The sequence below is a fragment of the Mustela erminea genome, chromosome 17 (genome assembly GCF_009829155.1).
Source record: "Mustela erminea isolate mMusErm1 chromosome 17, mMusErm1.Pri, whole genome shotgun sequence".
NCBI lineage: Eukaryota > Metazoa > Chordata > Mammalia > Carnivora > Mustelidae > Mustela > Mustela erminea.
In genome coordinates, this window is record NC_045630.1 from 58,279,978 (window position 1) to 58,305,202 (window position 25,225).

Genomic DNA, 25,225 nt, shown 5'->3' on the forward strand with positions numbered 1-25,225 from the left:
CAGCATATAATACATCATTAGTTTTTGGTGTAGTGTTCAACAATTCATTAGTTGCGTAAAACACCCAGCTCTGGGCTGGAGATTACTGCATAGCCATGTTTGCTCTGACTCTGCAAAGAGAAGCCTACTAAGTTTTTGAAGGAACTAGATCACCACAGAACCATGAACATGGACTTACATCAACCCTAGGTCTCCCTCAATGTCCACTTACTGGAAGTCCAAGGGAAAGAAATAGACCATGAAGAACATACTGGAGAGCAAGAGACAAAGAACGCTCTTCCAGAGAATGGACACAGGATCTATTCAGAGAACTTTGAGTGGAACTTTCACAATGCCTGCCTTGCTGGATTTCATCACTACTATGGAATAGTAATTGTCATGGTCCTTCCTCTCTTTCTGCTCCTGAATGGGAGATTTTAATTATGGTTTGCCAGTCCCTGTTCCATCACTGTATACTGGTTGAGGGCATGTAGTCCCCATAAAATTGATACCAAACGAGTCTATCTCTAAAAACTATTAGAGAAAATAATACTGTAAAAAATATGAATACATCCATAAGGAAGAAGAAGGATATAACAATACATTAAGGAAATAAATCAGCAAGGATTTATTGTTAAAACTAAATATTGATGTAAAAACTAATTAATATAGTTCTCAAACTAAAATCTTGTGATTTTCACATTATTTAGGTATGGTCAAGTGGCAGTGGAAATTAAAAGGAAATTTGACAGAACAATTTTTTGTTGCATTTACAGTTTTTCTCCAACAAGCCTGCAATTTGGGACTTTATACTGTGCAAGCATCTAGTCCCACGTGGACCAAAGAACACCAGTGTGTTTCAGACCAGACATTTGCAGGTGGTGCTAGACTAGCTGTGCCACATTTCAGTCCTCTTTACAAAAGCAATCAGGGACAGAGAAGAGCATTGATGGGATGGAGTGCTGGCCTCTTGGATTCACATCCTTTGACTACAGGCTTTGTGTTTCTTAAACACGTGGTCCCAAAACAGATCTATATTTATTAATTCCATGTGTTCTGATCACAGCTTTAGATTTTAGACAGGTAAAGATTGGTTTCATCCACTGCTGTGAACCAAATGTTTATAATCCACCCCCCTAGTTCATATGGTGGAGTACTAATCCAACATGTGATGGGATTTGGAAGTGAGGCCTATGGCAGGGGTGGGCAGGTGGGTGGTAATTATGTTTTGATGTGGTTATGAAGGTGGAGTCCCACAATGGCATTAGTGTCCTCATAAGAAAAGAAAAAGATCAGACCTCTCTCTGTGTCTGCCTCTCTGTTTCTCTGTACCTCTGTCCATCTCTGTCTGTTTCTCTGTCTTTCCTATGTGAGGGTGAAGCAAGAAAGCAGCCAGTCAGCCGTAAGCCAGGAAGAGGGTTTTCAACAGAATCTGCCCATGCTGGCATCCTGACCTTGGACTTCTAACCCCTGGTACTGTAAGGAATAAATTTTTGCTATTTAAGCCATACATGACTTAAACTATAGAATTTGTTTCGACAGCCCAAGGTAACCAAACACCCACGGAAGGCTGGTGAATTGTATTTACAAACAAATTAAAATTAATGGAAATGTTTGTTTTTTAAGGATTAGAGCAAAGAAACAACAATAAAATTTTTGCAAACCCAGAAGCAAAGAAGATTGAAAAGCCTGATGTCTGGAACACTTTTCTCTAGGAATCAATTTTGATCATAAAATGAATGAGGCACAGAGTGTCAAGACTTTTACTTCCATGGTGCCTGGTGGTGCAGTTGGTTAAGCCCCTGATTCTTGGCTTCAGCTCAGGTTATGAGCTCAGGGTTGTAAGGTGGAGCCCCAAGACCCGGTCTGGGCTCAGCATGGAGTCTGCTTGAGTTTCTTTCTCTCCCTCTTCTGCCCCCCCAATGCCCAACTCCAAATAAATAAATAAATAAATAAATAAATAATTTTTTAAAAGACTTACACTTCCATCTTACTATCAGAAAGTTGCAAAGGAGCAGTAGAATGAAAGCACAATAAAGGAAGAAAAGCTTTATTAAGCTAGAAGAAGATTCCCTTAGGATGAGTGTTGAGATTTTAGGCCAATGAAGCAGATACGACAAAGAAAATGAGATCTGATAGTATGGGCTAGAATTTTGGAAAGGGAAAACATTCCCAGGTATAGCTACTTAAAAAAAATAATAATGTTGGGAGAGAGAAGACAGATTTTAGTTACTCATATATCAGAAAGAATGAATCATTGGGGCACGTGGGTGGCTCAGTGGTTTAAACCTCTGCCTTTGGCTCAGGTCATGATCTCAGGGTCCTGGGATCAAGCCCTACATCAAGCTCTTTGCTCAGTGGGGATCCTGCTTCCCCCTCCCTCTCTGCCTATTTGTGATCTCTCTCTCTGTGTCAAATAAATAAATAAAATCTTAAAAAAAAAGAGAATGAATCAAAGCTCAAAGAATTCTACCAGAGGAAGACTGACAAGATCTCAGAGACCAGACTGAAAAGAACTCTCCTAGAGGAACCATAACCAGGAAGCTACTGATACAGATCCTTATAAGGTTAGTGGTAGAATCAATAAGTGCAATTGGAAAACCAGCCCATGAAGATTAAGCATTATTTAGGGACCTTTGTGGTGACATGGTGAGGATAAGGGGGAAGCAGTTATTGCTTATGCCTCCAAAGAAACATGGGCAATAAGAAACATAAAGGAAGGGACGGGGAAATAAAACACCATGAGGGAGGCCAGGCAGGGCAATGATTAACAGAGTGGGTCTAGGTTAGAAGTGGGTCTAGTGGGAGGATACTTCCTGAGTAGAATTACCCAAATTCTGCCATTAATGTAGCTTATATTATTTAAGCCCTGGAAAATTCCAAATTGGAGAAGGAATTCTGCCTGTGGAGCATGTGGTAGAGGGTTAGGTCCTGACAGGTGAGACCTCAAAAGCATCAAAAGTTCTTCCACTGAGGAATGTGGGGAAGGGAATTCTCTAGCTGATATATTTTTTGTGGAAAAAATGTCCCCAAGAGTCTTATTTTACTGTTCCTACAATTCGATACAGAGGTCACTAAAACAACCATGATCCAGGTCTTAAAAGGTTTATTTGCCATAAATATATCATTCATTCCTTCATTTAAGCTTAAATCTTGAGAAAGCTCTTCAGTATCACATTACAGTTTCAGAATTATAGGGTGAAAAGGGGCAATCCAGTTACAACTTGGAAACATTTGAGTTCACTGGGTAGAGAGGATTAACATCTCAGGATGTTTCAGGTTGAGCAACTTCTGGAGTCCTAAAGGAACTTCATCCCTGCTCAGCTCTAGTTGTTGAGGGAAGCCCAGTTCTACCCAGGCATTGGAATGGCAGTGATCAATGGGAGAGGGGGCTCATTGGTTTTCAGATTTAGTGATTATGAGCTTACATTTCACTGCATTTTAGCTTAAAGCAAGGACATTTTTTACTTTAATTATTCCCTGCAGATGTGATAACAAAATAAGCTTTATACTCAAATTGGAGGCATCTCCACATTGATTGACTATGTAAAACCACAGAATCCATTATTACATCACCTTGTTTTATGCATTGACTATGGTGAGCTATATGGAACTACATATCTCAACATAGTTTGAAATAGGGAATAAAGGTAGAGTGTGCTCCCCAGGATAGAACCAGGTTTGGAGTTAGTTTGATTAAGACAAATTTTGACCCATGTTAGCTCTCTCTGGTAACAAAATCCTAACTGCACACTGTAAAATGAGGTCCATAAACAAAAGAGGTTAGGGCTTCATGAGGACAGGAAGGGGGACTATCACTACAAAGTGTGTGAGTGTGTGTGTGTGCATGGGTCCATGCATGTGTGTGTGTGTGTGTTGTGTGTGTATGTGTGTGTGGTGGAGTGATGGCTAGTCATACCTCTTGTTTATTTTAGATTTAATGGTTAAGAAAGGAAGGTGCTGGAGACTGTTAAGAAGGAACCACCTTTTTCTCTGCATCCATAAAACACTTCTCTTAGTGTAGCACTTTGGGCAGCTTGCCTATCTCTTATTTGCTCCTGAAGGAGCTTGAGTGATCTGATTGGTGGATGACATCCATGGTCAGTATTTGTCAACTGAATGGAACCGATCCACTAACAGCAGTAGGCCCCAAATCAATTTGAGGCAGGAATTCTACTTTAGATTTTGATGTTTCCGTAGGCAGTCCTGCCCAAGGTCTTGAGCTGAAATGGAGGAACAAGTCCCTTTCATCAAGCAATCTAGAGTCATGTTATCCAATTGGCCCTATCTGGAATAAAGCTGATATTTTCATCTCCATCTGGGTCTGATTTCTTAAATGTCTCTGAATGTGAGAGGGGAAGAAAAGGATATTATTTACTGCTTCTCTGAACATCAACCTTCCTTCCTGTGAACGCTGTGTTACTGCCTTAACTTGGGATGACTGACACCAAAACTGCCTTCCTTTATGCAAGCAAATGCCTAACTTACAACTTTAGCTTAACCCTAAGTTACATTTTCCATAAAGTGAGGCACACCCAGGTCAGAACTTTAGGTCCTTCACAATGGATCATGGGCATAGGAAACCATCTTCCCTGAACTTGTTCTCTCTCTAACAGGACTATATGGATTCTTAAATGAGACCTATTTTAAAAAGCAGCTAGTAGCAGGCCCAGTATACTAGATGTTCAACAATAGATTATTCTTTTTAGTATTCATGATAACTTCTTAAGCAAAGCAAATTTTTGAGATAATGTGTCACAGTTTCTAGGACATCATAGTTGGTAAATATTAATTTCTTTCAGGTCAGTCTTTGCCCCTGAAGACTGAGTAACTGAATCCAAACTAAAGAGGTTCTGCTTTATTTGTTAAATAAAAAAGTGCAGTATAAAAATCTCATAAAGGAACATCTGTCAAGTGAAAGTCATATGGTCTTTACTAGGGAAAGTTCTAGTTTGTGCTGCATTATTTATGGTACAGGTTTAAGGTCATGTTGGGTGGCCCAGCAGCTCTTCCTGTGCGTTAGGAATGTTGGGCACTGCATACTCTTAAATCCAAAAACAATAGCTCCTTCCCTTATGAGCCAGCTCAAGATGGAGTTACAGTTGGTTGGACAAAAAGTTGAGGAGGACCATAAACCAAAGCCGGGCTTTGCTTCTTCTAGTTTGCATGTTTTCTGTGGTTTACAGTGTGATTGGTAACGAGGAAAGCTCCATATAACCAGCTCATTGCATCTGGGTTAAGATGTATGCAAAATTATAAACACTGGCAATAGCCTCAGCTCAGGAGAGGCACCATGTTTATTCAAGAATATGGCACGATAGTAATCCAATTTCTGGCATATAATTTATTTTTTAAGGCCAAAAATCAAATGACCTACATTAGAAGTCTTTTATTGAAGCCTCAGGCATGTAGTTCTTATTTGATTTTTAGAAGAAATCAAGGAGACATGTACGTGAGGAAAGCGGAGAAAGGGTAGAGAGGGTTAAAAAAAAAAAAAGAAAAATCCTCTTGTTAACATGAAATCAATTTTAGAGATTTTTTTCAATCTTTGTAAGAGTGATATTACGGGCCCAACTGATAGTCTCTCCCTAAAGAAAACACTATACCACTTCTCAAAGTAATTCTTAATATGCATCTAAAGTTTCATTGTTAAAGAGTCAAATTTTCCAAATCAGAGAAAAGTATTACTTCATGGTTCCCAAGTTTCCAATCACTTACCATATGAAACATTGAAGTTTAAGAGTCAAATGCTCCAAGTGAAAAGCATCTGTTTGATGTCGGCAAGGTCTCCGACAAATTCAGTGTTAAAAGACTCTTTGTGCTGTTCTTTGAAAATATATCACTTTATAATAAATCTCTGGGCTCTGACACACTCAGTGATGAGGTTTGTTTTATAGACTCATGCAAGAGGATCTGTTCGCTGCCCCTGGCTCTCCACGAGATGAGAGTGGCAGATTTGAAATCTAAATGAACAGACGGCTTCACGTTTAGGTGCTGACCCAGGTATCTATTGTCTTTACCTTCAGAGCACACATTTTCACAAGAGTGAAAGACCCTGGCCTTTCCAGTTTCATGGTTCTTCTCCATTTCTAGAAAAAAAAAAGACACCAAATTTTAAAAGATGCAAGGAATTCAAGCGGCTGAAATGTTAACAAGGTAAGTTAACGAGGCCACGTCATTATGGCACGTGGGTTTGGACATTATTCCCAGGATTATTTCAGCCAGTGTGGGGGCTGGTTGATTTTGCACGGAGAAGGAATTCAATGTGAAATAATCAATTTTGTGGTTGCTTCGGGGCATGAAGGCCACAGTAAAAATGGGTATTTTACTCAACATTGAAGAGTCTTGTGATTGTGAATTAAATAAATTAAAGTAACATACTTCTTCTTTTTTTTTTTAATGTTTTATTTACCTATTTGAGAGAGAGAGAGGAAATGCATGCACATGAATGGGGGGAGAAGCAGGAGGAGAGAAAGAATCCCAAGCAGATTTCCCACTGAGTGTGAGCCTGATGCAAGGCTTGATCCCACAAACCCTGAGATCATGACCTGACCAGAAGTCAAGACTTGGACTGAGTAACCACCTGAGCCACCCAGGTGTGCCAAAAGGAACACACTTCTTTAGGAAAACTACTACGTGATCATTCTAGAACCTTCAGATAACACAGAGAAGCAATAACCACGTTGGCATATATTGATTTCTCTTACACACACACACATTTATATGCGTGACTTTAAAAACAATAAAATAGACTCCTTCACATATGATTCAAGGTAGTAGTTTTGTCAGATATTGTCAGGAACATCTTTCAGTTTCCCAGTGGGTGGTATGTGTGTATTTACACACAGATGTTGATTTTAATGGTTGAATAATATTCCATTATATGGATAGTCACAATGAAACCATCACCCAGGCAAATAAGTAGATGATCACCAATAACTTTTGTATACCATCAGTTTTCTTACAATTTTATTCCCTTTCTCTCCCACCAAAATAAACCACTAGCATGAGGTTTCTGAGTTTATATCTATCTCATTTTCTTGTGTTAAAAAAAAAAAAAAACTACACACACTCACACACACTGTGAGTAGGTTCAACATGTGGCTTATTTCTTCTGGTATCTGGCCTTTATAAAAATGGGATCATCTTACTTGTGGTCTTTCTTGTAACACCTAACATTACGAATGTTTTTAAGATTCGTCCATATTATTGAGCGAAATTCATTCCTATGTAATATATTCCATGTGTTAAAAATACCACTATTTATATGCATTCTGCTGTTGATAGACATTTGAGTTGTTAAGGGATTTGTGTGTGTGTGTGTGTGTGTGTGTTGCTCTTATGAACACTAGCGACATAAATACTCTTGTGCATGTCTCCTGATACATACTCAAAAATTTCTATCATGATCCAAAAACTACCGGATCATAAATTATGCTAACATTTGGCTATCCAATAAAATGTCAACTTTTTTCCTGAAGTGATTTGTGCCCATTTCTATTCCCATCCAAAGTACAAACAAGTGCATGAAAGGTGTGGTTGCTGCATATTCTTTTTTTTTTATTATTATTAGAAGGTAACTTTATTCCACTTATTTCTTCCCATAGGAATAGGTTTCGAAAGTTGCCCACAAAAAATTCCCCACATACTGTCCCTAAAACAAATTTCTATCCATTATTGAGAAAGTGTACCAATACTATGTAAACCCTTGCTCTTTTATTTTATTTTATTTTTTTATAAACATATAATATATTTTTATCCCCAGGGGTACAGGTTTGTGAATTGCCAGGTTTACACACTTCACAGCACTCACCATAGCACATACCCTCCCCAATGTCCATAACCTCATCTCCCTCTCCCTCCCCCCTCCCCCCAGCAACCCCCAGTTTGTTTTGTGAGATTAAGAGACACTTACGGTTTGTCTCCCTCCTGATCCCATCTTGTTTCATTTATTCTTTTCCTACCCCCCAAACCCCCCATGTTGCCTCTCCACTTCCTCATATCAGGGAGATCATATGATAGTTGTCTTTCTCCGACTGACTTATTTCATTCACTAAGCATGATACCCTCTAGTTCCATCCACGTTGCACAAATGGCAAGATTTCATTTCTTTTGATGGCTGCATAGTATTCCATTGTGTATATATACCACATCTTCTTTATCCATTCATCTGTTGATGGGCATGCAGGTTCTTTCCATGGTTTGGTTGCTGCATATTCTTACCCACACTGGATTTTTTGTTTTTTGTTTTTTGGCTTTTTTTCATTTTAGCTATTCTTATGGGGGTCTAGTGGTAGGGTGTCCAGCTTTAACTAGTATTTCTCTCATGACCAGTGAAGCTGAGCCCCTATTCATATGCTTATTAGACATTTGGATATTTCCTTTTGTAAAATGTCTGCTCATATCTTTTACCCATTTTCTACTGGCTTCATACTCTGTTTCTTTAACTGTAGGAATGTAATAACACATTCTGGGTTTGCTGTTGAATGAATTGGTAGCCAGTATTTTTCTCTCATCCTCTGATTTACCATCCCATTCATTTTATGATATCTTTTGATGAACAAAAGCTCTTAATTTAAATTTAGTCCAATCTGTTACATGTTCCTGTTCTGGATAGCATGTTTTGTGTAGCACCAATTGTGCTTAAGAAATAGATTTCCCTGCTCACAAAGATATCTTCCTATGTTCACTTCTGAAAGTTTACCTGTATCACCCTTTATAGTTAGATCTACATTTTATCTAAAACTGATTTTTGTGTATGGTGCAGGATTCAAGATTCACATTTTTTCTGTATAAATATTTGATTTACATAGCATCAATGAGTGAAATAACTAGGCTTTCGTAGCAATCCCCTACTACCCTTGTCATAATCTGGTGACCATATGTATGTGAGTCTGTTTCCTTCTCTTCTATTGGTCTATTCTCACATCAGTGACTCAAAATACTAATGTTATTTTATAATAGAGCTTGAGGTCTGGTGGTAGTAGTTGTCTTTCAACTTTGTATTTATTCTTATCATGAGACTTGACTATTGCAGGCCCTTTGAATTTCCTTATAAGTTTTAGAATCACCATGTCAGTATCCACAAAAGAAGCTGACATTCTGACTGGAATTGTATTTGAAGTTATAGTTCAGTTTGGGGAGAATAGATATCATTACAATGACTTTTGGTTTCAATGAACACTGTATATGTTCTTCCAATTATTTAAGGTTAGTTTATCTTGATAATGCTTTGGATTTGTTTAATTTTTTATTTTTAATGTAGAGGTCATGTATATTTTTGTTATATTTATTAAGAGATGTATGCTGGGGGGCACGTGGGTGGCTCAGTGGGTTAAGCCTCTGCCTTCAGCTTAGGTCATGATCCCAGGGTCCTGGGATCGAGCCCCACATCTGCCTCTCTGCTCAGCGGGGAGCCTATTTCCTCTCTTTCTCTCTGCCTGCCTCTCTGCCTACTTGTGCCCTCTGTGTCAAATAAATAAAATAACATTTTAAAAAAAAGATGTATGCTGGTTCTTTATGTAAACATAGTTTTTAAGTTTAATTTTGTATTTGTTGCTATATATATATATAGCATTTTATATAGTATTATAGAATATTATAGTATTATAGAAATATATATAGTATTATAGAAATATAATTTTTTATTGATCTGTTATAAAGCAAACTTGCAAATCTCACTCATTAATTCTAATAATTTGGTGGTACATCATTCGAATTCTCTTGTTTAAAATAATTTTGTCTCCAAAAATTGCAATTTTATTCCTTCTTCTTTAATTCTTATGCCTTTCATTTCTTTTCTTGCCTATTGCCCCAAGGAAGAATGCTAGTTCAATGTCAATAGAATTGTCTCCATTCCCAATATCAAGGGGGAAGTTTTTCAATAAATAAAGTAAATATGATATAGATATTTTATAGATACCCTTCATCAAATTAAAGATCCTTAGAATTTATTCCTAGATTCTAAGAGTGCTTATCATTAATGGATGTTAAATATTATTTTTCTATCTATAAAGGTGATAAAAATGAAAGAAAATCCACATGATTTCCCTTCCTTTTCTTTCTTTTTTTTTTTTCATCCCTTCCCTTTTTTCTTAATGTAACAAATAACATTGAGTTTTAAACTGAAACCCATTTGGTCATGATGTGCTATTCTCTTTATGTATTGCTATATTTGGTTTGCTAATATTTTATTTCATATTTTTTCACCTATTTTCATATGATAAATGTGCCTGTAATTTTATTTTTTGTGATGCTGTTATCAGGTTTTTCTATCAAAGTTTAATTGCATCATAAAATGAGTTAGGAAATGTTCCTTTTTTTCTATTCTCTAGAAAAGTTTTTATAATATTGGCTTTATTACTTCCTTAAATGTTTGAGAGAATTCACAAGTGAAACCATCTGGGCTTAGAGTTTTCTTTGTGGAGAGGTTATTTAATAACTGATCCAAATCATTAATAGGTAAAGAACAATTTTGATTTCCTATTTATTCTTGTGTTTGTGTTGATAGGTGTATTTATCAAGAAATGTGTACTTTTATCTAAAATTTCAGATTTATTAGTATTATAATTATTTACAATTTTCTCTTATGATATTTTTAATATCTATACAAAATGTGGTAATGGCCACTTATCAGACAGCTAATTTGAATTACCCCACTTCAGTAATCGGTCTTATTAGTCTTGCTAATTTCCCTTTAAAAAAAACTATATTGGTTTGACTTTGTTGATCCTCTGACATGTTTGTTTTCCTAGTTTACTAATTGTTGCCTAACCTTTATTATTTTTCAGCCCCTGCTTTTTTAATTTAATTTTCTTAACTTTTTGATTGTTCCTTTCAGCTTTCTTTCCAATATATGTATTTAAGACTATATGCTTCTCTCTACCTATGGTTTTAGTTAGATTCTATAAGTTGTCATGTTTTAATTACCATTTAATTTAAATGGTTTTTCAACTTCCATCACGGTTATTCCTTTTAAACCCCATTTGGTCATGATGTATTTTTATTCCTTTAATGTATTACTGTATTTGGTTCACTGCTATTTTATGTAGAATTTTTTTCATCTATTTCATAAGATAAATTTGCCTGTCATTTTCCTTTTTGTAATGTTCTTATCAGGTTTTTCTATCAAAGTTTAAATGGATCATAAAATGAGTTAGGAAGAGTTCAAGTTAGTCAATGGGTAACAGTTTCTTTTTGAGGAGGGGAGTGTAGTAGATAGTCTGAAAATGTCCTTATTTTGCCTTTATCTTTAAGACCATATATATTTGCATAGGGGAAGGGTAGGAAAACTAAAATGAGATAAAAACAGGAAGACAAACCATAAACAACTCTTAACTATAGAGAACAAACTGAGGGTTGTTGGAGGGGAGGTGGGTAGGGTAGGGGGATGGGCTAAATGGTTGATGGGGATTAAGGAGGGCACTTGTGATGAGCACTGGGTGTGGATGTGATGAAACACTGAATTCTGCACTAGAAACCAATACTACACTATATCTTAAATACCTCGAATTTAAATTGAATAGAAGACTCTATATTTGCGTAATGAATTCTACATTGGCATGTATGTCAGCACTTTGAAGATGTCATTCCACTGTCAGTTATTTCTGATGAGAATTCAGTCTTCATTCTTACCATTCCTTCTTTACAAATGGCATGTACTTTCTCCATTTACCTCTAAGATTTTTCTCTTTGTATCTGATTCTTAGCAGTTTTAAATATGATGTGCCTGGTTATGAATTTCTCTTATTTAACTTGGTTTTCACAGTAATTCTTGAAGTTGTGGATTGATGTTCTTCTTAACTCTTACCTATTTTAGTATTATTTTGGTACCATTTTCTTATTTTTTCTTCTGGAACTGAAGTTCTACACAGATTATCCTTTTCACTGTGAATATGAATATATATATTTTTTCCCACCCTTTTTTCTGTGCTTGTTATTTTTTTATTTTTCCATCTCTGCTTCACTGTGGATATTTTCCACTATCTTCCAGTTTGCAAGCCTTCTTCAGCTTCAGGCTGTCTGATATTAAACCCATTTATTAAGTTCTTCATTTGGGTTCTAGAGTTTTTACTTTTGGAGTTTAAATTTGCTTGATAGATAGATAGATTCCAATGTTATTTTTTTTTCTTTTCAGCATAACAGAATTCATTGTTTTTGCACCACACCCAATGCTTCACGCAATCCAAATTTCCTTTTTTAAAGGTTTTTAAATTTATTTTTGAGACAGTATCTGTGTGAACCTCAGGCCAACTCCCTACAGAGTACCGAGCCCTACTCCTAGTTCCAGGTTCCATCTGATGACCCTGAGATCATCACCTGAGCTGAAATCAAGAGCTAACCTCTTAACTGACCGAGCCACCCAGATGCCCCTATAGATTTCAATTTTCTCCTAGTATACTTGACCTTGTAATTATAACTATTTCGATATCCACATTTGAAAACCAATTTTTCAATCTCCCTGAGGTGCACCTATTTCTTTATTTTTAAGATTTAAAAAAATTTTTAATTGTCTTTACGCTCAATAGGAGGCTCCAACTCATGCCCCAATATTGAGAGTTGCACACTCTACCAGCCGAGCCAGCCAGATGCCCCAGTATTTTATTAAATTGTCTTTTTTTTCTTTTCATTTTCTTAAAAAAGATTTATTTATTTAGTTAGTTAGTTAGTTGAGAGAGAGAGAGAGAGACAGGGAGCATGAGAGAGAGTGAGCACAAGCAGGGGTGAAAGGCAGAGGGAGATGGAGAAGTAGGCTTCCTTCTCAGCAGGGAGCCCAGTGTGGGACTCAATCCCAGGACCCTGAGATCATGGCCTGAGCTGAAGGCAGATGCTTAAATGACTGAACTACCCAGATGCCCCTTTTCTCTTGATTTTTGTTTGGTCTTGTCCCTTGGAATGCCTGATATTTCATATGAAAACATGAAAAATAATTTGATGCTTTGGATGATGTTATCTTCCTCCAGAGGGTTAACTCTATTTTATTAGGCAGTGAGCCTAGGAAAGATTATCATAATCCAATCATACATTAAGTAGATTTAATTAGTTTTCAGCCTTTGTGAGATTTTGTCTATATATAGTTGATTGCTAATACAAGAGTGAATCCATTCAAGGATCTAAGTGAAAATTTATATATTTAACCGAGCCTGCCCCCTTGGTTTTCCAACTAAAATTTTTATTTCCTAACCCAGAAAGATTGAAAGATCTGTTACCCTCAGTGGCTTCTCCATTTATGGCTTGCAAATTAGCAAACTTTTTGAGGAAAAAAGTGGAGATGAATGTTGCACTTGCACCCTCTTCTTGCCCCCTGTCTTGTTTTCGCCCTCTGTATCATCTCTTGTTCCCTCAAGTTCGTGCTGCCTTGCTAGTTCTCTAGTATTTTAGAACTGGTGTTTAAATTTGTCCAGTGTTTTTTAGCTCTTCTCAGTTGGTTGGTTGTGTTGCCATAAACTAATCTGAAGCTATTGCTGAATTTTTAAATTTGAGGGAATTAGTGAGATGCTTCCAAGCAAATAGCAAAAATATAAAAAGAATAATATCATGAGGTAAAATAGGCAGGATCTGAAGAATAGACCAAGGAAGCTAACATGAGAATACATTCCAGAGTAAGAAATAAAACCCATGAAAGAGGGAAAATAATTTGCCATGACAAATTTATCAAGGATAAAATGATTTTTTTTTTCCTCTATTGAAGAGTTGACTCTAAAGCTCAAACAGGCTCCAGGTTCCAGGGTGATAGGACACAAGGCACATCTTGTCATAACCTGAACAAACTTTCTGAACTCACAGGCTAATAAAGAAAAAATCTTCCAAGCAAAAAACTTACCAACCATCAGGGAATGCAAATTAAAACCACAAATAGATGTCACTTCACACTCATGAGGATGTTTATAACAAAAACACAGATAATAGCAAGTGTTGGAGGAGATGTAGAAAAATTAGAACCTTCATATACTGTTGGTGGGAATGTAAAATAGTGCATGCAGCTCCTTTGAAAAATAGTTTCGCAGTTCCTCAAATATTAAACAGAGTTAATTACTAGCCCAGCAATTCTGCTCCTAGGTGTATACTAAAGAGAAATGAAAACTTTTGTCCATGTAACAACTCATATGTGATTGTTTACATATTTCAATGTTTAAGTGAAAACATTTTTGCATATCAGCTACTTTGTCTCCTTTAAAAAAAAAATGTGTTTATTTATTTATTTGGGAGAGAGAAAGAGAGAGAAACTGTGGTGGGGAGGGGCAGAGAGGGAATGAGGGAGAAACTCTAGAAACTCTAGAAAGATTCCCTACTCAGTGTGGAGCCCAACATGGGGCTCAGTCTTACAACCCTGAGATCACAACCTGAGCTGAAACCAAGAGTCAGATGTTTAAGCAAATGAGCCACCCAGGCACCCCATAGCTACTTTGTTTCATTGACTTGTCTCCCGCATTTTTCTTTTCTTTTAAACACTGCTATCCATGTCCTCAGAATCAGAATCTTTCAGGAGGCAGTCTATATCCAGGCTGTATGACACATTATTGACAAAAGGGTCTGCTCTGCTCTAACAGCTGAATATTAATGATTGGTGATGGTGTCAGAGAAAGAAAGATAAATTGGTGTTCACCTCACAAGTTGGGAGGATAGAGATTTAGATACAACATTTTTTTTTTTTAACGCTTTGGGCACATCTGACAGAATTTCCAATTAATTGAAAATACATTTCTTTCCTATAAAGTTTCTGTAAAAAGACAGAAAAAGCTTTATGTTAGTTAGGCCTTTTTATTTAACATAGACTTAGAATGCAGAGAGAAACATTAAGTATCAACTTGAGCAAAATAACGTCATGGACTCCCCAAAGTCGAAATTACCCTCACCTGATGACTTTACAGCTTTGGTTCCTGGCTGGTCCCATTATCCTTGAGTCCGTCTCCGTTTGACAGGTGGATATGAACATGTGATTGGGCTGGATGGTGGGCAGTCTGGAGTAGTGTGGGTGGGATTCTGGACTAAGCTGGCCTTTTAGATGTTCTTCTCTCCTTTTTGGTTTTTAAAAGGTCAGTGTGTGAACCACTTCAATGTCCCCCACTGTTTTCCTTTGCATTTTACAATGCCTGTGTGAGCTCCAGCAGGGAGCACGTTTATTGTGCATGCCACTCAATTTAGATTCTACTAGAGCAAATAATTATAACAACTTGGAGGAAAAAACTGGAAAATAAGTCCCTGATGTAAAACTGGTCACAGGGCCAAAACGGTAGTGCCAATTATGATTGCAGTGCCTTCCACACATTACATTGCCAACAGTCTTTTAAGAAATATATAATTTATTGTTGGTTTGGGCGGGCATGTTAATATTTGTTCTCAAGCAACCAATTGTCTTTGCATTAAAAGTTAATATTGAAGATTTCAATTCACTTTTGTTAATGTTACTTCTTTTTAGTTCTTCTTTTGTTGTTGTTCTTGAATGAAGAACATCAATGACAATAAGTTGGCCAAAAAAGAGGGTACCCAGAGGGCTGACTCAGCATGCATGTGGACCTGGGGCACATATACCTTTTCCTATAATTTTCTAAATAATGTTCCTTACCTTGATTACATGTATTAAAAGCTGCGAGCCAATCACTGAAACAATAAAATAAAGCTTATTACATTCTCCTTTTGTTGAAGTCAGGGATCCAGGTCTTATGAAAGTCCTAAAATAAAGGATATGATACCTGTTCCTATATGAAAGGGTTTCTAAAGAGATGAATCATAAGGAAATGAACTTTAAGTCATGATACAATAGATACTTAATAGTCAACTATATAAAGACAAAAAAAATTGCAAAGATATGCCTCATTGTTAAACATATGGCATGTGCCAGTATCAGAATAAAACTGAAAGGATGTGAAAGATAAATAATTCTGTGAAAATGTCCCAGTGATCAGCTATGTCAGAGAAGGATCAAAGTAAACTTTATGGATGAATTAGTTAATACTGGAAAAGACCACTCCAATTATTCTCTGAAAATAAACTTCAAAGTTGCAGGAAAACTACTTTTTGGATGAGCATTCATAAACCCTGGCATTTCTTTCTTCAACAGTACATGAATTCTCTTTTCGTGTTTCCCAGACCCTAAGAGGAATCTTCTGGAAGGACACAATCAGAGTCCAGAGAACATAGGACCATTTCAAAGACAACCACTCATTAATACCCCTGGCAACATACCACTTACGTATTTATATCGAAATGTACCCATCACATTAACTTGGGACATTTCCAAAGAGCTAATGACATGGAAGTTCTGGCCAAAGTCAATAACAACAACAAAATAACCTGCCAGCCTTAGCCAACCCTTATCTACTTCAAGTACAGAGATTAAATAGCTCAAGTCTGGATGGAGCCCCAGTAAGTGCAGCCTCTGCCAAACCAAGAAAACTGAAATGTGGACAGGATATGCCTCTGTTTATCTGCGAGATGTAGGCATGCCTGGGGAACTGACTATCCCTTAAATAAATGCCTCCTATGCCTTAGTCTTGTGCTACCATCCCTCTGGGATGTCATTTAGAGACTATCCCTTTGAGGACCTCAGATTTATTCAGTCATTCAATCATTGATTCACTAAATATTTGTTCCTATTTCACAGATGAGGAAAGTCTCTTCAGGAATAAATGTCAACAAGTAATTTACTCAAGATCACCCAGTCAGCTAGTAAACTGCAGAGAAGAGATTGAGGCGAGATGGCTAGGACTCCAAAGTCATGTTCTTTCCTCCATTCGGGAGCCCTGCGACAGGGGCTCCATCCTAATCATCTCGGGCTCTCACATGTATTTCTGAACCTGATTCTGGTTTATCGGAACAAAGTTTTCTGTGGTGGGGCCCAGAAATCTATTTTAACAAGAGTTTCTTGTGATTTTGATATGGAGCCAGGTTTAGGAACAACTGAAACACAAAGTACTAGTTTTCTAACTCTTAAACCAGTTCCTGATCCAAAACACTTACTCAGTAACTAATAATTTGGGGCGCCTGGGTGGCTCAGTCAGTTAAACATTTGTATTTGGCCCAGATCATGATCTCAGGGTCCTGGGGATCAAGCCCCATGTTCAGCTCCCCGTTCAGCCTGGAGTCTGCTGCAGCCCTCCCTCTGTTCCTCCCCCTGCTTATGCACTTTCTGTCTCCAATGAATAAATAAAATCTTTAAAAAAAAAACCCTAATAATTTATTTGAAAAATATTTATTAAGCCCTCACAGTGTCCCTGTCATTGTTATAGGCACAGCAGTGAGCAAAAATTCCTGCCCTCTTTCGAGCTTTGGGATAGAAGGTGGGACAGAAGAGACAGAAAAAAACCTGAAAGACAAGCAAGTTATCCGTTACGGTAGGAAAGGGTTAAGGGTTAAGAAAAAAAATAGAGATGTGTAAGGGGATCCATGAGGGTAGATATTCAACAGGTGATCACTGTTGCCTTCCCTGCAAAAGCGACATTTGAAGGAAGTGGGGAATGTGCATCTCTGGGAAGAGTAACCAGGCAGATGGAACAGCTAGCACAGAGGCCCTAAAGCAAGCATGTGCTTCATGAACCCAAGAAATATCAAAGGGCCAATGTGGGTGGAGGAAGAGAACAGACAATGTTGAGGTAGGAAAGGTAAGGAAGGAAGACCAAGGTGAGCCCATTTGGGGTCTTATGGCCTATTGCAAGTACTCCTACTTTTGCTCCAAATGAAATGAGAAACTATCATCAGGCTTTGATTTGAAAAGTTATGATGAGCTGATATATGAAATACAAAGAAGGCCAGAAGATTTTGAAAGAGTTCTAATCCAGACTTCTACGAAAAGGCAGGTGTTTTTCTAGATTATTCCAGGGAAATGGTATCTCACATGAGAGGGGGCTTAATTATCCTTTAGTCACCCATTTACTTCATTCAACTATTCATTAACCAAATATTTATTAAATCCATAACCTACTCTCTGTTAGGTGCAATGCTAAGTGCAGAGGGTTTTATAAGATTTATGACTTAGCCCCTAAAGTGTTCAGCAGCAGTATATATGGTCCAGGTTCCCTGTGAAGTAATTGTTTTTCCCCAATCTAATTACTTCCATTGTAATTAAGCCCCTTTCCTTTGGCTGATTGTCAATAGGTGATGTAGTCCATCCATGTGGTCACCAGGTTTATGTCTGTGACAAGCTATGGCTGGCAGTCTCTTCTCAAGGTTTATTGGGGGGGAAAGGTGTGGTATGCATAGGTTAATCTGAACAGGAATACTGGAAATTATTGGCAGAGAAGGAGTACCAGAATGGCGGGCACTAGAAAGTGGGAAAGTTCTCTTGTTTCCTGGGGTTGAGGGCAGAGAAAAGGGAAAAGGTGCTGCTTACCGCTTTTTGGGGAATAAGAGAGAAGTATGAGTAAAACAAGTTGCTTTTACTTATATATTTTGAGCTTATTTTATTGCCATTGAATAGGGAAATGCTTCGGAGCAATAGCAAAACACGGAATGGAGCTGGGCCAAGAAAAAAAAAAAAACTTAACACAGTGACTAATTCTTTTAAGATGATTCAATTTGCAGACTTTACAGGTAGTGGAAATAGTGTAGTAATGCACAACATAACAGAATAACAGTCACCTCAGTTTTCTTACCCCAAGGATAAATAGTCAAGGACCTAAACCGTGATTAATATCTTGATTATGCTTTAATACAAGGACATTTTAGTGGCCACATTTAAAAGATTTTTCTTTGTGCTTTACCTTGAGGACAATAAATCTATGCTAACTTTATGGCATAATGATTTTGTTTTATAAATATGTCAGGTTAAGAAATGATTAGACCACATCCTACCTTCTCCATCCAATTTTTTATTCCTAAAGATTTAAACTGATAATCTGAATTTTTACTTTCTGGCTGGGCATCTCGATTATAAATATGTAATAAATCATGATTATAAACACATCATGCTATGAAGAAACAGAAAATCTCTCTGATACAGAAGACATCATTTTCTAAATCTGTTTTCACCATTTTAATTTCAAGAGTAAAGAAAAATACAGATGCAAGTAGAAATCATAAAGGCACCTATTATCTCCCTGAAGTGGCAAAAGTATACACAATGTTTTAAATTACTTGCATGAGATATAATGCTAGGTTGATAGTTCAAGTCTGATAGAGCATAAATCTCAAGCTTAGGTATTACTGATGGAAAATGGGACATAAGGGTAAATTCAGACCTCTCCCAAGTGACTAGCAGAGTCCAGGTAGAAGGGGAGCAGGGTAAAACGAAAGCTTATGCTTCACTCTGCTGGAGAAGCGGAGTGATACTGTGATCAAGGAAAACAAAAAAGAAAAGAAAAGCTTACCCTGTCTTGCATATACCTGAAGCAGTCTTTTTCACTTATTCACTTAAATCTTTTAAACATTTTATAAAGATTCTGTTGCCTTTTCAAAAAATGGTGGGACTAGAGGAGTTTTGTCGTACAAGTTAACCTGTCCTAATCCTCGCAACATGAATGGAATTAAATGTATATTCACTAGTTCATGTTTGTTAAAGTGTTTCTCCTCTAAAGACATTTTTCTTTAGGCATTTTCTGTATTCCTGACTAGGGATATAGAAATATATGGAGTGGAATTTCACTCCATTAGAGTGAAAGCTTGTATCTTTTTCTTTTGGACTTTCTGGTGGTGCGCTGAAAAGAATTTGAAAAATATTATCAGTTAAAAGACCATAAAGGTAATTTAGGGATATGAAATTGGTGAGCTAATGTTTGTGTTTAATATTTTGTAAAACTGTAATGCTAATCTATTTCCTTGCTAGACTCTTATTAAGATCATACTGTCTGGATAGCTGACTCTTTCTCCCAGTGCAGTACAGGTGATCACCTGCCAAGGAATGATGCCCAGTGCCATAGGTAAACCTTTAAAATCCCTTGAAAAGAACATGATTCTAGGATCAGAATGATGTAGCACTTCACAGATAGGGGAATGAGGAGATCAGCAAATTCTGTCTTGTTAAAACAACTTTAAAGCTAGACAAATCTAACAAAAATGGTCATCCTAGGGAACTGGAGAGATACCAAAGCAGTTTCTGAAAACAGCAGCTTTGCTGTTGAAGGGGGCCAGCTTTATCTGGACTGAAAAGCAGGAGAACCACACCCAGAAGCAAGGGAGAAAAGCCTGCAGCCCTCCTAGCTTGAGGCTGCAGCTTCTGGTGGGATGTAGTGGAATACCAGAGGGCTAGACAGGGAGATTCTGGAAATGAGATAGGCATTGAGGGCCTTGATAAGCATTCCATGCATCCTTGACTGTCTGGAAGCCTGTACTCATGAGGTGGAGACCTCAGAGGGCCCAGCAAAAAATAAGAATGAAAACAGACTTGAAAAGTGCCCAGACCTGGAATGTACTCCCCAAACCAAACACAGATCCACTAGTAGAGAGTGGGAGCTGATAGACATGAGGTGTTTGAGTATAGTGTGTGCCGATCATCAATAGATCACTAAACTGTGCAGACACGGGGGTTACCTCTGGGAAGGCAAGCTGAAAAAGGAAAATAAGATTTTTTTTCAAACTCTGAGCAGAGACATCAGTACCCATACACTACAGGGGTGATTTATTTCCCGCAGATTAAGCCTAAGCTAGTTAATTTTTAAAAATAAAGTGAGAGAGAAAGTAAACAACAACCAAAAAAAAAAACAAAAAAACAAAAAAACACCCTAGCAGCATAAAAAAACTCTCAGGATAAAAATAAAATGAAAGCAAGAGTTGTTATATTATCTAAAATGTCCAATTCTCAAGAAAAAATAACGAAACCAAAAAACAGAAAAATATGACCCATACTCAGGGAGAAAAAGAAGCCATCAATGAAAATACCCTCTGGGAGGTCCTGTAAGTTGGATTTAGCAAGTGAAGACTTCAAAGCATCTATCGGTTAATGCTCAAGGCACATTTTAAACTAGCAATAGAGAATATGCTAACAATGATCCAGCACAGAGGGAATACTGATAAGGAAATCAAATCTATTTGATTAAAAAAAATACCAAATGAAAACTCTAGAGTTGATAAATATAACCACCAAAATGAATTATTCATGAGATGTGCTCCACATCAGATTCAACATGAATGAAGAAAGAGTTAGTGAACTAGAAAATGGATCCATAGAATTTATCCAATCTGAAAAACAGAAAAACAATTGCAGACACATTAAACAAATCCTCGGAGACCTGTGTATCACCACCAATCATATCAGTCCTGTGTGTAATGGGGAATCCCAGTGGGAGAGGAGAGAAAGAAAGGGACTGAACAAATATCTGAAGAAACAATTGGCTGAAAATAACCCAAAGTTTATGAAAAGCATTTATCAGTGGACTGGAAAAGCTAAATGAATCCCTAAGAGATTCTCATTCAGACACACCATAGTTGAATTATTTTTCTAAAAGATTTTATTTCTTTATTTTTTGAGAGAGAGAGAAAGAGAGAGAGAGAGAGGGAGGGAGGTGGGGTGAGTCAGAGGGAGAAGGAGAGAATCTCAAGTTGATTCCCTGCTGAGCTCAGAGCCCACACAGGTTTTGACTTCATGACCCTGAGATCATGATCTGAGCCGAAACCAAGAGTCGGATGCTTAACAAACTGAGCCACCCAAGCATTCCCCCACCCGCCCCATAGCTGAACTATTGAAATCCAAAGGAAAAGAGAATATGTTGAAAGATTCAAGAGAAAACTCTAGTAACAGGAACTTACAGCCTAGCAGATGCAGTAATGAACAAGGAGGTTGAAATGGATCTCACTCCATGAACCCAGATTCCTAGATCTTCGGGTAAATACAAAAGAAGACCTGGAGCCCTTTTTTATCCTGCATGATACTCCAACACATATCTTTGAATAGGAGTTTCTATTATTTTTGGAAAAGAGATTAATAAAGAAGATCCATAAATGAATCTATACAACTTGAACATGATCAAGTAATCTGACCATTAACAGCAGTACTGATTATTTTAGTAATGTTCTAAGGAATGAAAACTCTACCAAAAGCAATGATAGAATCCTAGGGATAATGCCTCAGTGACCACAGGGAGCCCATTCTCCCAGGAATGAAAACAGACAAAATCGATTCTGGATAATCTAAATATGTGAAAACAGGTTAGCCATGCTTTTTCCCAGGTTACTGGAGTTGAATGGCCATGGCATTTGAAAACCTTCATTTAAATGGGTAGTTGGAGTTTGAGAGCAAGGTGTACAGCTTCAAATAAAAGAAGAAGCTTTGTAATTAACAAAATGCTCAAGGTCAGATCTATACCTTCTTATTCAATATTAACAAGCAAACAAATAAACAAAAAAAAGTTCTCTGATTCTTAATACCATGTGTTCAGATCATTTAGTGTGTCTTGACGTCCATATGAGCTCATTTTCTGGATAATTGGAAAGTTAAGTAATTGCCGAGAAAAGGTAAACATCTGTTAAAGTCCTTAAGAGGAGCCTTAACTTATTTGATACGACTGCAATAAAATAGTAGTTTGTGTCAACATAAAATCCTTTTATCTATCATATGATGTCATGTGAAACTGCCAACACACAGTTTTTGATGTAAGACCTGATTTCAATATACTTCATTCATAATCAGAACCTACATTGTGATATCATTTTTTCCCTAAACTCTGAATAAATAAATAAAAGTGTGTTGACTTTGATTTATTTGTGTTTTCCTTAGGTACCTGATGACGACAACAGCTTAAGAAGATTCAATTGGCTGGTGTGATTGATAGAATTAAGTGGCTAATGACTGAGGAGGTGGGACATTTCCAATTCCAAAGGAGTAAGCTAATTCCTTCAGTATTTACGCTTTTCCTCTGGGCTCATGATGTACCACTGAACATGTGTTCCTAAGTATTCTTCCCTTTGTGAGTTTTTTCATTTCAAACAGAATGGTTTCTTTGTAAGCAAGAGCTTTACTTTCCCCTCCCACCCCCCCTTCTTTACCTCTTATGGGGCTTTTTGAACGTGTTTTATAAGTATTGCTGACTAACTGGCTGAAAAGTGATCCAGAAGAACTTGGATATAGAATTTGAGCCAGATCCTGAAAATGGAAGGACTTTGAACAAAAATACAATGAACTGGGTGGTAGAGTCCATTATCTCATGTACTGAACACAGCATGCCTGAATACATAAAAAAAAGCTCACTGCCTACAAAGAAGAGCAACGGCCTGACTAATTCATCCAGGGGTGAGATTGGGACACAGGAGGAGACTCAGAAATTATAAAATAGAAAATGTGGCCCTGGCCATTCACCTGAAGAAACTGGAAGCATAGAAGACTGAAGACTTAGTTTTGTATCTTTTAGGATCTAAGTAGAATTTATCCTCATGTTTCAGGAAGTGGGTTCTATCACCTATATTTCATTTCAAGGGTTCCTAGTCTTCAAGAGGCAGCAAAAGGATGTGTTTTCCTGACATTACCATGTAAGATGATCCATAAAGACTCTCAAAACGTTCACATGCCTTCCTCTTATATCAGGCTTGAGAAATGGTTTTATTACTATGAGTTGTATATACTACTCTTCAAAGGGTAACTCTTTTTTCTTCTGTATTGTTTCATCAATAAGAATTATTTCTTCTAAGTATTTTCATGACCCCTTTAATCTCATGAAAACCATTACATATACTGAAAAGAAGATATTGAGATTTTCAAAGATGGCGGTCAGCATATATTCTCAGTTTTCCTCTCCTTTCCTGCCTCCACCCACTCTTCTCTTGCTTACTTTGGGAAATTCCTTAAGGAAAGAAATTCAAGTCTTTCCTAACTTTTCTTAGCCCACAGCAAATTTCTCATTTCAGATGTCTTTGATTCCAATGTCTGTAACTCGACCGTACTGACCCTGCTCTCCTGTGTGCTGCCTGGTAATTCTTTTCCACAAGCTTCAGGAATACCCATCCAGTTTCCCCACTGGTGTCCCAAGTTTCTCAAGGCCAAAGGTGGTGACTTCACCTCCTAAGCATCTCTAATGTGATCTTGGATAATTTAGAAATGATTATCAGCTAAGTGCACAAACAAGGGATATGAATCCATAACTCTATGTATTTGGAAATATGGATCACATGTCACTAATTCTAATCCATATTATTGTCATTAAATTTCGAGTAGATTTTTCCATTGTCCATTCTCCATTATTTCATTAAATGAAAATATCAGTGTCTATTTCAAAGAACACTTTCTTCTAAAAGCAAATTATAAACCTACATAAATCTTAAGGATATTTCCATAGAGTAGGTCAAGAAAATACTACCTATTAAGGGAGCTCTCGATGAACAAAATGTGTGTTTTTCTCCAGTTATTAACCATCATAAACACTAAGTTATTCATAGAAAATTAAATATAATATGAAATGCATTAGAAAATGAAATATAAATTAAAAGTATTAAACTCATCTTAAAGCTCTAGTTTCCAGACTCTAGGTTTACTCTTTGTTCCCAAAACACAACTCCAACAAAAAAAGACATTTGAACACTTGAACTTTATCTTTCTGCTGCTACTTTCTCAAAAGAGAAATGTAAGTGTTGTTTTGTTTTGTTTTCCAGAGAATTGGAGCAAGCAATATGGGAGATATCATCTGTGATTTTTCATCTTGACTAGTAGAAAAGGATAATCCTTATGTAATTGTTTGGAACATTTATGATATAGAATACATAAAATTAAATAATGTCTACTGCAGCCCCCCTCCCTTTGGACCTGAGTGATTTCCTATCCAATTTTCCTCTCACTTGGTCAATTCATTTTTCAGCTGGGTCCTCTTGAAGAAACAAAACATAAATTGGACTTGCCATTGTGTCTTGGACTATTTTTGGTGACAATTTTCTGTGACAGGGAAAAAGAATTGCTAATTCATTGCTTCAGGAAATGAAGGCCTAATAGCCTCACATCTGGTAAATTATGGTCTTCCTGCTTCTTGAGGCAGCAACAGTACACACAACATTATTTGGAATTAAGAAAAAGCAGTGAAGGAAATCAATTTTTACATTTGCCGTGGACTAAAAAGAAAAAAAAAAAAAGGCAATAACATATTCTTTAAAAAAGCATCCATTGTCTAAAACATAGACTCGAGTCAGCCATAGGGTAAATTGAGCCAAAGTCCTTCTGATATCCTAACGGAAACTCTGAGTGGTCTGTGGACTTAGATCACGTGGCATAGCTTCTTGCCCGTGGGATGGAGCTCTGTCTTGCCTCTGGGGATGGGACTATGTGTAAATTACCGTATTTTCACACATGTAATAATATGGTCTTAAAGGCCTCTGGGGCAAATGACAAGTAAAGATT

At 37.1% G+C, this 25,225-nt stretch overlaps 1 long non-coding RNA gene across 1 annotated transcript in view; it reads left to right on the top strand.

The window, feature by feature from the left end:
* Positions 1–24,906, top strand: part of LOC116576771 — a 36,021-nt gene extending 11,115 nt beyond the window's left edge. Inside the window, exons 2-4 of the long non-coding RNA XR_004280278.1 lie at positions 17,208–17,312; positions 22,625–22,729; positions 24,490–24,906. This is a non-coding gene — a long non-coding RNA (uncharacterized LOC116576771). The remainder of the gene's footprint in view (positions 1–17,207; positions 17,313–22,624; positions 22,730–24,489) is intronic.
* The last annotated feature ends 319 nt before the right edge of the window (positions 24,907–25,225 follow it).